This window comes from Leucopleurus acutus (genome assembly GCF_964270905.1).
Source record: "Leucopleurus acutus genome assembly, chromosome: 1".
Lineage (NCBI taxonomy): Eukaryota > Metazoa > Chordata > Mammalia > Artiodactyla > Delphinidae > Leucopleurus > Leucopleurus acutus.
Genome location: NC_139142.1, coordinates 156,118,991 through 156,132,495, shown reverse-complemented (window position 1 = coordinate 156,132,495; position 13,505 = coordinate 156,118,991).

Sequence of the window (13,505 nt, the reverse complement as noted above, 5' to 3'; positions counted from 1 at the left end):
CTCATATGACTGAAACCTAGGTTATTTCATATGGAACTATTATTTCATAGAACTGCCATTAAGTTATTCCATTAAAAGTGACAGTCACCCCAAATTAGAAAAGTCTTTGTATTATGAAAGACATAAAATAGATCATGTAGGTTAAAATATCCTCTCTCAGCTTTCTCCTATTTCATTCTCACCAGTTTTCATTGTCAATGTGCTTTTTATTTAAATGAGAACTCAGACAAAGTTTAGTAGTTAAGGCAGCATTTTGCTTCCCTGGCAAATAAACTTGTTTCAAAAATATATTCAGTCCTATCTTATTTCATGCAAAACTTATATATAACCGCAATTTGGTGCTGAGTAATAGGTAGACCACATAGTATCTCTAAAAATTGTATGGAATTCCAGTTAGCAATCTGAAATGGCTCCAGACCATTCTGGCCTGGAGACTTCACAAAATGTGTTTCATCATAAAGCCTTTAGTATTATATATATATATATATATATCTCACAAGCATCTTCTATAATTATATGCACAATTAAATCTACCAGCTGTTTTTAAGTCTGGGTGGGATTAGTAAATAATATTGGTGACTAATATTCCCATTGAATTTGTTATTATTCCAGATGCAATCTTAAAACATTGTGTGATTTTTTTCTCATTCATTTATTCTTTCCTCAGATATTTATTATTGAAGAGTTCTATTATCATGTTCTACACTGGAGGAACAAAAGTAATTATACTACTATGTCTTCTATTATCCAAGTGGGAATTTTGCTTCATTAACTTAATGAAGAGGTGGGATTAGAGGTGAAAAAAATAAAAAGAGGACCAGAAGAGGAATGAAATTTTATGGAGTATGTACATGTTTTAGAAACTTTATATTCATTGTCATATAATTCTCACAACAGCATTTACACATTGGTATTGTTGCCCTATTTTAGAGATGAAGAAACAAATAATTAAAAAGGTGAGGTCTCTTGTTAAAGATCAGAGTTCCAGTGGCCAAGTTGGAATCCACAAATGTCTGCCTGAATTAAAAATCTTTTGTACCGTTAGCATATTATCTATTAACAAATCACAGATACTACTTGGATTTCTAGGGAATATTGAGCAAAACACATACTGTTCCTTTTCTGCTAATAAGATGATCAAGACTTGAATTTATCTTTCTAACTGGATTCACAGTGACATACAACATAGCAAATACCGACTGCCTTTCTATACTCTAAGACTTTCTTCCATTGCCACTACCTTTAGCAAGGACACTTGTGTCCCCTGCTACACTCTACAACATAAATAATACCGCTCCAGAAAAAACATTTCTAAAGTCAGTGTGCACCAAAATCAAGGCCCAGTCGAACTTCTTAAAAACCAGAGAATTTGTCCTCATTTAAGTATCTCCTCTAGTCTCTCTGTAATAACCTGCAGATTTCTATGTATGAGAGGTTAATACAAATGATTAGGAGTTGAATCAATTTTTGTTTCATCATTCCGCTTTTCATATTGGCAGACTTCCATCTAAGCACAACTTCTGACTTTTAAAGGAAAAGATATGAAGAAAAAAAATCAAAGATGATGGGTTTTATTGCTTTTCATCTTAAATCACCATTTGCAACATATTTTCTTTTCTTTTGAAAGGAAAAATTTGAGGCTGTATACCTAGTTTTAAAAGGATCTGGAAAACCTAATGAACCAAGAACTGAGTGAAACCAAGAATACTGAGAAGAGAATAATCTGTTTATCTGCATCTGCAAGATTCCACAGCTCCCTGGACAAGCCCCCCACAAGAGGCCACCTGTAAGAGTACAAGATCTTCAGCCTCTGGGGGCTATTTTGCCTCTATGCTTTACAGTCAAACAGCCAGTGTGCATTCTGTGCTGTGGTAAATCTGATGATGGCTTTTCTGAAGTCTACACCTGTCTATTAGGAATGGCCACGAGACTCCCAACTCATTCTACATAGGCTACTGCACAGCAGTGGATGTTAATGACTTTGGAGTGTTTTGTCTTTGACAATAAGCTGGAATCTTGACTATGCAATTGACTGCAACTACATAAATTGCTATTTGGAATGAACCTTAATATATACACTTGTGTATATGAATACAGCGAGCTGCACTTTCCCCATATGATCATGGTTGTTAACATTCTACCCATTTTAAGTGAGCAAATTTGAATAAAATGGCTGCGTAATACGTTCTGTGTTAACATCAGCTATTTAAAAAGCCCAAGGATTAAAAGTTAATTCCATCCTTTTAATTCAAGGGACATATAAATGGCATTATGGGTAGAGCCAACTCCTCTTTTATCAGTCCTTTCATGCTGCCTCCTCACTAATTCTTGGTTGTTCAAATGCTACCTACATAATAAAAGCCTTGAGTTAATTTACTAAGATTTTACACCAGTGCAAATGAAAGAAAGGAAAGTGCTAAACAAGGCAATTAGCACTCTGTTTAGTGCACTCCCAAAATAAATGTAGGCAATTTACAATTTGGCAAATGGCACTCTATCCAGATCCAACTCATTTATGCCTAAGGGGGTGGTACAGTTCATTAGGGGGAAAAAGTGTTTATATATATTATGCTATTGAGGCCCAACCCATTTTGTACTCCAGCAACAGATGTGACTCCTCCTGAGGTTTATTAGTGTTTCTTGCAGAAAAATGCCAAACTACTATGCTTTCAAATAAATGTTCCAAAAAGAATGCCTTTTACTATGGAATCTTAGTAGCTAGCTTTACAAGATGGGGGGTATATAAGAGCGTGGAGAGGATGGTTTGCAAAACTTAAGAGTCATGAGTTGGGGTCTCTTTGTGTCTCTTGAAGCATGCGTTTCCACTCTGATTCCAGTTGCTGTGAGACCTGCTGGAACTGTTCATTTGAAGTACTACTGACTGTTTCTTAATTGACAGGAAGGTTGCTCCAAGCCTTTCATGTTTATTCGTTTAAGCCTCTTATTAGTGAAAAAATAATAGATGTTGTTCATGCAGAATCACCACCAACATTAATATTTAAGATGCTAGAACGATAAAGGTTAAACATATGTTTATATTGCTTTTGAACAAAAAGAGCTCTACAAAATAGTTCAGAAAAATAACAATGGGCCAGACTTGGAATAATCGTGCCCCAGTCCGAGTCTCTTATTCTTTGGGAGTTACTCTTTTTTGGGGGAAGGTGAAATTCCGCTATTTCCCTGTCACTTATTACTGTCATCAGGAATTTGGATTCCTGCTGGAAGGAAAATATGAACAGATTGACACCTGAGGAAGGAAGATGCCATAAAATCTACCAGCTTTCCCTGTATTTTTGTTTATTTCTGAGTCTATATAGTTCCACTCCATGATTAAAAAAAAAAAAAAAAAGACAAGGCAAGGTAAAAGCATTCTTTTGTGCCCTCTAGCTGCTGGAAGCATACATGGAAAACAAAATTCTCTGATGATTAAATTCACCTAATCTGGCTTGGGAGGAAAAAAAATATTATTCCTATGAGCTAAAGTTTCTTTTTCTTTATAAAAAAAAATCAAAAGAAATAAAAGTTTACCTTCTTGAATTAATTGCAGTTTCGTTTTTACAAGACGGATTCTCAAAAAATGGAGGGATTCTCAAAAAATGAAACTGGTATTTCACTTCTCTCAAGCAGCTGATTAATAAGACACAGAAATTTTGGACTATGCATTACTTTGACTATTGGTCACTGATTTTAATTCTGTTTCTAAAGGAAGTTGAGTAAGGATTGCCATCCAGAGTGACTCTGGTTTGTTTGTTTGTTTTAGGAATATTGTAGTGGCTTTTAGAACTGATGACAAAGCTAGGATGCATATGTATGTTTATGAAAATGAATGGGGTGTGTGTACTTCATTTATATGTAACCTTCTGCTTTAAGGTCACCCTGCACGGGAATGTTATCTAAATGAGTCCTTCAGAAAATGTTGAATTTGTTTGTGGATGGCAGTCCTGATAGTTTGGGTTACAAGCATTTAAATCTAGGCTACATTTCAAATATAAAAATCAGCACCAAAGAGGATGACATTTGGTGAAGGTGGAATAAATGGCTTACTTGGGGGACAATTCCACAAAAGAAAGATGCCCAATTTACTACACAATTCATTTGTGGAGAGGAAAGTTCTTGCAGCTTGGCACATGTATGCTGGCCAGAATTGTGGGGAAAAGAAAAAAGAAAAGAAAAAAGAAAAAAAAGAGAGAGAAGTAGTTGCAAATTTGCAGAATTATTTTTTAAAAAGTCTCTCCAGCTTTCCTAAGAAAATGTTTTTCTAAGTGCCCTACATTTTTCGGTGTATCTTGGAGAGCGTGTGAGTGTGGGGGAGGGGCGGACTGGGTGGGAAGGGAGTTGAACTGTTTAATGAGTCAAGGAAATATACCAGAACATTCCCCCCCAACCCCCCTGAAGTGAATGCACAGCTCAGAGGGCTTAGCTGACAGGTCTCCCAGCCATTCCCAGTAATTCCCGTACAGCGGAGAGTTCACCATAAAGGGCTCAGTCTCAACAGATGTTCTAAGTGGCACCTCCTGAGTCGCTCTTGTGTGGTGGAGAAATGCAGAAATCAAGCTAAATCAAATTAGTCAGCAGAGGAAGAAAATAAAGGTCAGGTCCACCAGCATCTGAGTAAACAGCCTATGCCAATATGGCCATCTTCAGTCAGGAACTAATTAAGGGCTGATTGTCCTTCTCAGTGAAACCTCAAAAATGCATGGTGCTGAATTATTTAAAACAACACACACACACACACACACACACACACACACACACACACACACACAAATACAAAAAAAAACCCACACTCTGCAGTACGCCAGATGAAAAGACAGGGAACCATAGTATCCAACGGAATTGTGTCTCTTGGATAGAGATAGTCCTTCAATCCCCAGCTTTCTTTGTTTTGATGACAGTTTTTCTTCCTTTAAGGGAGCAGAAAGTATGCTCGAAGCCTGTCTTGTGTTACAGCTCCTTTACCTTTGTCTGCCTATCTCAGCTGGTATTTAATTGGTCAGCAATAGGAGGGAAGTCTCCTTTGAGGTAATGAATATTGACTGTTTATGTTGAAATGTCACTGTGAAAAGAAAGCCCAGCACCAAAGAGGGAGAACCCAGTGTGAGCGTCTCAGACACAAAAGAGACACCAGTGAAACAGAGGCATTGAAAAGCAAAGCAGCTGAAATTCAAAGAACAGATGAAACAGAAATGGCCTACATGTGTGGGAATTTTAAGCTAGCCGTTGACAGGTGAAGAAGTCATTATTTTACCTGTTAGAACCAAATGGCATTGTGTGTTTTTCCTAAAATGACACAGAGGCCATGACTCACAGAAGTGTTTTAATTGAGAAACCCTCCTCATCTTTGAAGGAATAATTTTTGTTCCATAAAGGTAAACGGGGCAAACCTAACAGTTAATCATTATATGGATTCTACACCGCAGACAAGGAAAAAGAGAGGAGCTATGTGGCAGGGATAGCCCTCTCGTAAAAGGGTTAGGTTCTGAATTTTCACCAACCTCCGGATCCAAAAAGTTTTGGCCGTGGTAATTAGATATTTTAAGGTAAAAAAGAAAGAAAGGGAGAATGGCCTCACGATGCAAGTAGAATCTGCTAATTAGCTCGGATGGGTTGAAAATGTTATCATTTAATAATTTGGGACATTATATTTTGGTGTATCTTTGTAACTTGACGGTGGCCCTGAGCCGACAGCGGAGAAGGTATCTCTTTAACCCTTTCGGCTCTGGGCAAGCACATCCACATTTAAGTTGGGTTTGCTGGGAAGCTTGGCTTTATTCACCCACGATGGATTTTATGTCATTGTATGAATCGGATTTTCCATTCTTATATTTCCCCCAAATGGTGACCAGCCGGGTGAGTAATATCAGAAAAAGACAGCAGAGCAGAGAATTTCGAAATGATTTAAATGCGTAGGAAGTTCTAAACGGTGCCAAGTTTTTAAATCTGGGCGGCCTCCTCTCCACCCCCCTTTGGGCCTCAGGACCATTTTGCAAATTCACGATAGCCACAAGTATTGTATTTCTTGCCTTTTTATTGTGTAAAAGAAGGGGGAAGGAAACAAAGAGACAACTATGTAACTATTGAGTCACACTCATGGGAAAAATAAAAAGACTGAAGAATCGAGATAAACAGAAAACTTGAGTTTCTGGTCCCCATGAATAGGCAGTTGTATTTACAGGGTGGCTTTACCATTCACAGATTTAAAGTTCACATATTTGAACTTGATCATCATTGGGACCCCATCATGGCAAATTTCTGAGGCAAGAGCTCATTACCTTTCTCTCCGGATTGCTCTCCAGTGCAGAAAGGGTTCCCTGTTTTTATTGCCCAAGCACTCAATGATGTTTTGTTTTTTTAAAGTCCAATAAATAAAAGATGACATCTTGAGTCACACCCCATGTCATGCTTGAACCCTAACCTGTGACACTCACCTAACTCGAACTAACAAGCTGCCTGCCCCAGGAAGAGTGATACTTCTTCATTAGCAAGACCCATTTCACCTTTAAAAACCCTTGGCTTCCTGTTTGCATTAAGTCAGATTGAGATGTCTTGGGTCTCTCAATGACATTTAGGAATCCTCCAGGACAAAAAAGGAAGTCATTACATTTCCAGTTCACCTGCAAAGAAGATGTCATTAAAAGAGGAAGCAGGGGCCATCCCTGGTGGTGCAGTGGTTGAGAGTCCGCCTGCCAATGCAGGGGACACGGGTTCGTGCCCCGGTCCGGGAAGATGCCACATGCCGCGGAGCGGCTGGGCCCGTGAACCATGGCCACTGAGCCTGCGCGTCCGGAGCCTGCGCTCCGCAATGGGAGAGGCCACAACAGTGAGAGGCCCGCGTACCGCAAAAAAAAAAAAAAAAAAAAAAAGAGGAAGCAAAATGAAACCCTGTCAACTTCTTAGGGCCCAAAAGGTAATTCTGCCATCAAATATGGAGTGGGGGAATGATACAGAATCCTATTATTACTGACACAAAAGGACCTACCCATGTCAAAGGTGTCCAGTGACAGAAAAGTTCAGATGTTGCTAAATTCATTAAGGTGTCAGTCTGAAAAGATGTGATGTCATTCCTGTTGTCCTGCAGGATGAAAACTGGAATCTGCTTGCTCCTGTCAACACACTATCATCTTCATTTCATTTGCTCTGCACCTGATTTGCCATCTGTAAGGGGTTAAGGGCCATGGGGGATGGCTTCTTAAAAGGCTACTAATATTTGACATACATCATTTTAATCTACCCTTTTCATCACCACTCCCTACCACCAAAAAAAAGTTGTTAAGTCAACACTACTTGTGATAGTTCGCTTGCTAGATTTTTGCTAATGAGGGTGGAAGAGGGACAATAAATGTCTTCTGCTCTTTTATTTATTTTTGTTATTAAAGATAAATGTGCTTCCTTTCCTTCATAAGATTATGTGCTTCCCTATCACTGTGATAAATTTTGATAGGAATTTGACATTTAAATCTGCAGACATTGGAGAAGTTCTCTCCAGCTTCATTTATGAACATTTTCTTCAAATTTAATTTCAATAAGTTCTTTTGAAAATGTGAGGGACTTCGTAAAGGGTGTCTTAATAAACAGGATGCAGACGAAAGCTATGCATTTGACATGATAAAGAATGTTTATTTGGCAACTTTTATGCAAAAGTATTAAGGTGCGTATAGTAGAGAAAGCAAAATATGGAATAAAATAAATCATTTTGTGAATAAAACAAAACACATTTCATATAAATATATCATAAGAAGGTATAACACTTATTTTTTCTAAAGATATGTGTTATAGCTGATGGTTTTAAGGACAGCTACACATTGTAGTAATTTATTTTTTGTAAATTTCAAATTTGAAATAACATACCAGTGTAATCAAATTTCAATGAATTCTGGATTAGTTCAAAAAAGTGAAATTATCATTTTATAGAGTGCTTTTATACTTAGTTCAAGGCAATATTTATTTGCTTAATTTGTTTTTCAAAGGATGAGTTGGAGTTTTTTGCAATTTTCTTTTAGAAAATTTCAGTGGTCAAACAATGATGGGAAAATGACAAACACCTTTCCCAGCTAAGATCATAGTGTAATTTCTATTAAAATAACTTCAGTGCTTTTCTAGTTTGGGTTCTTCTAAACATTACTATTTATTTTATTTGTAGAGAGGTAGAGCTTAGGAAACATGCCATGTTGTTACTCTCATACCTTTGACACTAATCAAGCATAACATTATTTCGTACATAGGAAAATAATATGGTCACTTTTTAAATAAGTGTATAGGTCCACATTGCTGGTAAATGTGGAATCTGGTTGCCCTCCTTCATGTGTGTTCAGATTATATATCTAAACTCCCCCCAACTACCTCCACTACCATGTCCTACTATCAGTCTCCTTTGCATAGAACAGAAAAGTACTTTCTTAAAGCACAGAAAATAATCCACCTGCAAACAGATATACTGTAATGTTCACTAAACCTTGCCTTTTCCTTTCCCCAACTGTGTCAATTAAAAGTCCAAACACTTTCTTAAAACTGTCAGGTCTGCTTTAAAAGGGGGCTTTCCTTGTTTTGAAACATGAAAACTCTTATATTTAAGCAGTCTATTTACATGTTAAAGAAGTCTGAGTGTTAAAAAACGACCATCAATAATATTTGTAAGGTACACATATATGTATGGCCGCGTTAATGTTTCCTGATCCATTAAACACCTTGTTATTTTCACTGCAGCCCTAGACCAAGATGTGATTTTCAGGCCCCAATGTCAAAATCCATCCTGAATGTCCATGCATGCACTGATATGCTGTGTGTAGACTTTCTATGCAGGAGACATGGAGGGTTGCAAAAATTGAGCTCCAGATAACTGCGGCGGCATGCAGCTGCTGTGGGAATTCGGTTTAGTAGGGCTTGCCTTCATTGATATATGAAGCACTTAACCTAGTGAGAAGCACAGAGATGCTGGGAAGTCTCCCCCCTGGACGAGTTTTTCAAGTTGATCCTGGTGGTTGTATTGTTGGTCCCTCTGGGTACCAGGCGGGGGGCTCACACGCTGGACTTTCACTTTTAGGAAGAAAGAAAATAAATCTTCGTGCCCCAAAGATGGAACTGCTGAAGCAGAAAGTCGCTGAGGCATTGGAGTCTTGTAAGGAAGACTCTGAGGAAATGGCTTCAGGCTTCAAGCAAGATGCTGAACTCCATCAGCCCTCTCCGGAGACACAGGGGGGCTCAAATAGAAATAGAAAGGATGTGTGTTTGCCCCGAGTTGGCGTGTTTTTGATCAAGAAAGAGGAAAAAAACAGCTGAAATTGGGGGTGGATCTGTATATTGGAAAAATAAATATAACTGAAATGCTTTTTTCTTTATTTACTAGAGTGTGGCTTGTACCCTACTCAGGAAAAATCATGCTCTGATTACTTCAATCATTTTCCAGAAGAGTTGTCATAACTCTTTTGATATGTATCAAAGTTTGCGTAGAGCGCTTTTTGTCTAAAGATATTACTTGATATTAGTGATTGCTTGATGTTGACACCCCTCAACCTGAAGACTGCCAAAGCATTATGCAGCTAAAATCATTAACAAAATATTCTAGATTACATACCCTAATATAGTCAGTGACTGAATTGCTGTTACTACTTGGGAAGGCAATGCATTTATTGAAAAGATCCATTTTAATGAAATGATCATTTTAAGACCAAGAATAAAAGGCGCAAGAGCTTTTCACGGTAGCATTCAATGTAAACACAGGCCTTGTTGCTGAATTCCCTTGTCCTCTGAAAGCCTAACCATTGTTTTGGGAGCACCCATTTGTGACACAGGAAGATGAAGGCTTACAAGACCCATATGAGGGTACCTGGCTGCACTATCTCCTAGACTTTGAGATTTAGACTTTATTTTTGGTTACTACAAAGCCATCCACAATTATGCAAATTCACTGGCTCCATCTCTTCAATATAATAGAAAAGAAAATTGTTTGTGCAGTTAATAATAGTAACAGTGATGATCTCTAATTTTTTTCACTCTGCTTAGAATTTCTAAAACTCTTTTACTTACCCAATTACTTTGCATCAAGAAAAGAATGCTGCTTTCGTATTATTTTAAATAGTTTAAAACTGTTTGTACTGTCCTAATGAGGAAGGTACAAAGAAAATGTTTTCCTGATGGTGCAAGGAGAAAATTTTTTTTGGTTCTTAAGCTGGACAGGTGAAATAGTTGTAGCAGCTTTTGAAACCCATTTTTCTTTCACTGCAGCCCTGCTCCTAGCAAAGGGCCCAAGAAGAGAACCTTGTAGGTACTGATTTTTTTTTTTCCACAGTAGAGAAATCTGAGATTTCGAGGAGCGAGAAATGACTTTCAGGAACATGAAGATTTGATGTTGGCAGGGCATTTTTTGATTCAACCCCCTGTCTATTATAAACCTCATCTTCAGACTTGTCCCCACCAAACCAAACATAGAAAGCAGTCCTCCCGGAAAGCTGTGATATGTAAACAGGTCTCCCCTCAACCAGGTTCCTAGAACCTTTGTTGCTCTCTTAATGTGGGTTCACGGGATTGAAGGCAAATTCTACTTACCCTAAATTCTATTACTGAGAACCACAGTAGTGGCCACATTTCCATTCTTACTCAATGGGTAAGGGCGACCAGTTTCTTTGTTTGTTCCTATAAAATGTAGCCACTTGACAGAATGTAGAAGGTCAGCAACGGGGTGATTTGGTAGAACAGTGGCAGAAACCCACAGTGTATCAAGCAGTCCTGATGCTGAAGATGGAGAGAATAGAGAATAAGCCTCAAGTTGTGCTCAGTTATTGCCAGCCCTAAGCTGTGCTTCTGACAATGGCTTTGAGGAGGAAATTATGACATTTGAAAGAATCTCCCAAGCTTTATAAGAAGCATGTGAATATCTATAAATATTGATCCAAAATGAGTGCAATGAATAATTTATAGTGAAATATACTTTCTTTGTCTTTCAGTTTTTAAAGCAGCTTTTTTTTCCCCCTAAAAACTTATGGTTAGACAAGCATATTTTTCCTCTATCATTTTAGAGCCAATTCTTATTTTTAGAAAAAAATGTGTTATTTTCAAAGGATGTTTGAAGTTGGGAGGAAAAAAGAAAATCCCAACAATACACACATTACCAAAATGGAAACATATTGTAGATGTTCTGGTTTCAGGAAAAAATATAACTTGAGATTAAAAAAAAAAGTTTATACAAATTAATTTGTTGTCATAATTTTGTTGTTTTTGGTGCATATTCTCCTTTTGCAGAGTCATTTAAACATCTCTTATGTTTGCTTGAATAAATATAGAGATTTCATTTGTTGCAACTAATGATTCCAACCCAAAATATACCCTTGTGTAATGAGAGGAAAATAAACAGGTGTGCTCAGCATCTTTCACAGTGTGCCTGATGAGGGGGCAGACCATTTGGAAGATGCATTAAATATTCTCAAACCTCACCAGGAGTTGGGCTTTAATTGATCATGATTCAGGGTCTTTTTTGGAATGTCTATCAATATTTTCACAAGGGGTCAACGTGTCTTTCTCTTCCTCTCTGTAACACTAGAAAAAGATTCGGAGAAATTAATGCCTCCCAGTTTTCTTGGAAAAGCCATTGGGTGTTCGTTCATTAAGCTAGTAATATGGCTCTAAATCCACTTAGATAAAAGGATTTTATTTTTGTTTCTTCCCTGTTGAGCTTAATGTCTCGTTCATTTTTGTTGTTGCTATTGTTTTTAATTTTGTTAGATTTTTTTGACCTGTGCAATGGAAAGGAAGACAAGAAAGAAAGACTTTATTGAGTCTGGAAGTTGCCTCTTTTGGAAGACTTTGACGATTGTGGGTTTTTACACCACGTCCCAGCACTTTTAGTTCATTTAGTCTTGGACTCACCAATCCAAGGTGTATGTCGTATACACCAGTGATTTGTGAAATATTGTTCAGAAGCACACTGAGTCTGAGGAAATGGAGGGTTCGTTCATATCACCCCAAGGCGCAGAAAGCGGAGAACCTGGGAATAGATTCACAAAGCTGCTGGAAGCCTCTGGACCTGAATGTGTAACCCTGACAATGTAACTGTTTTGCTAAATTGGTTTTGGGAGAAATTACATTTATCCCTCTGAGCTTCTGTTTCTCCATCTGATCACTACAGTACTAAGGGGGAGTTCTTTTGAACATGAATTGAAATGATGCAAGTACTTAGTAAGTGTTTCTTAAATCTGAAAAAAAAAAAAGAAGCACATTGAATTCATGTGTCTCCTAAAATCTAGCAACCATGCACGACTATTTTTCTGAAGTTTCCTTGTAACTCTTTAGGTAGACTTAATTTTTTCCAAAGGACAAAAAGGAAATCAGAAAGTTCTACTGATTTGGGTAGACTATAAAACTAAAGTGCTATACAGTGTTTTTCTAGAATAAATAACAGGCATTGTATTTGTACACCTCGAACTGCCTGCTGGCTCTAAGCTCCGTCTCTGTTTCCTGGGGACAGTTTTGTGTGCAAGGTGATGGAGTCAGAGGAGAGTTGGGTTCAAATTCAGGCTCTATCCTGGTTGACTGTGAACCTAGGCAAGTAACTCAACCTCTTTCATACTGTTTCTTCATTTGTGAAAGAATAACAATAACAACCGCTATAATAGTAATGCCTGCCTCCTAAAGTTATTCGGGAGATTGAATGAGAGTGAATATTTGACCTGGTATAGAAAAGCTCCTAAATAAAGGCCTTTCTCTTCCCACCCTGGTCTGAAGCAGTAGCCTCCTAACCATTCTCTAATATTCCCCTTTGATATATATACATAGTAGGGAGAAAGAACCCCCTTAAATGGATATCTGACTATACAACTTCTCTGCTAAAAATCTCTCAGACTCCTAGTTACTCATAGAATGGTTCTAAACTCCTTAATTGATGTTCAAAGTACCCACCACATGTCCCAGTCTTCCTGTCCTGGTCTGTTTCTCTCTCTCATGTACATTGTGTTCCAGGCCAATCAATGCTGTTCCCTCTGAACCCCAGTTTCATTTTACTGCTTCAGCGCTTCTGTGAATTCTCTTAATCTGAATTAATTTCTTGTTCCTCTCTGCTCCCATGGTACTTTGAACATGAAACAGTCTCCCCTGTCTCTCCTACCTGTTGCATTGTAAATTCCTTAGTCCTTTGTATAGAGCCACTCATATCTAGCATGTATGTCATCACCTTCACATTGTGACTGCTCAAATATACCTCTAGGTAGAGCAAGCACATAATTTATCATCTAAACTGGGACACTTGTCCAAGAAAAATGCTAGACTTGATGAGTGCTGGGTGGTCCATAACTCAGGGGTAGAAATAAGAATGACAACAAATTAACATTACTACTCAGTATTCCAATGGATTTTAAAAAAATCATTGGATCCACTATTGAAAAATCAGCTTACAAAATATTTCTTCATCATTTCTTAGTTTTGGTTCTGCCTGTCTTTACATTGCTGCTTCTAGGACCGCAATGTGACTCTAGCTCTGTAGATGCTGAGTGACTTTGCTCATTTTTCTCTATCCCACA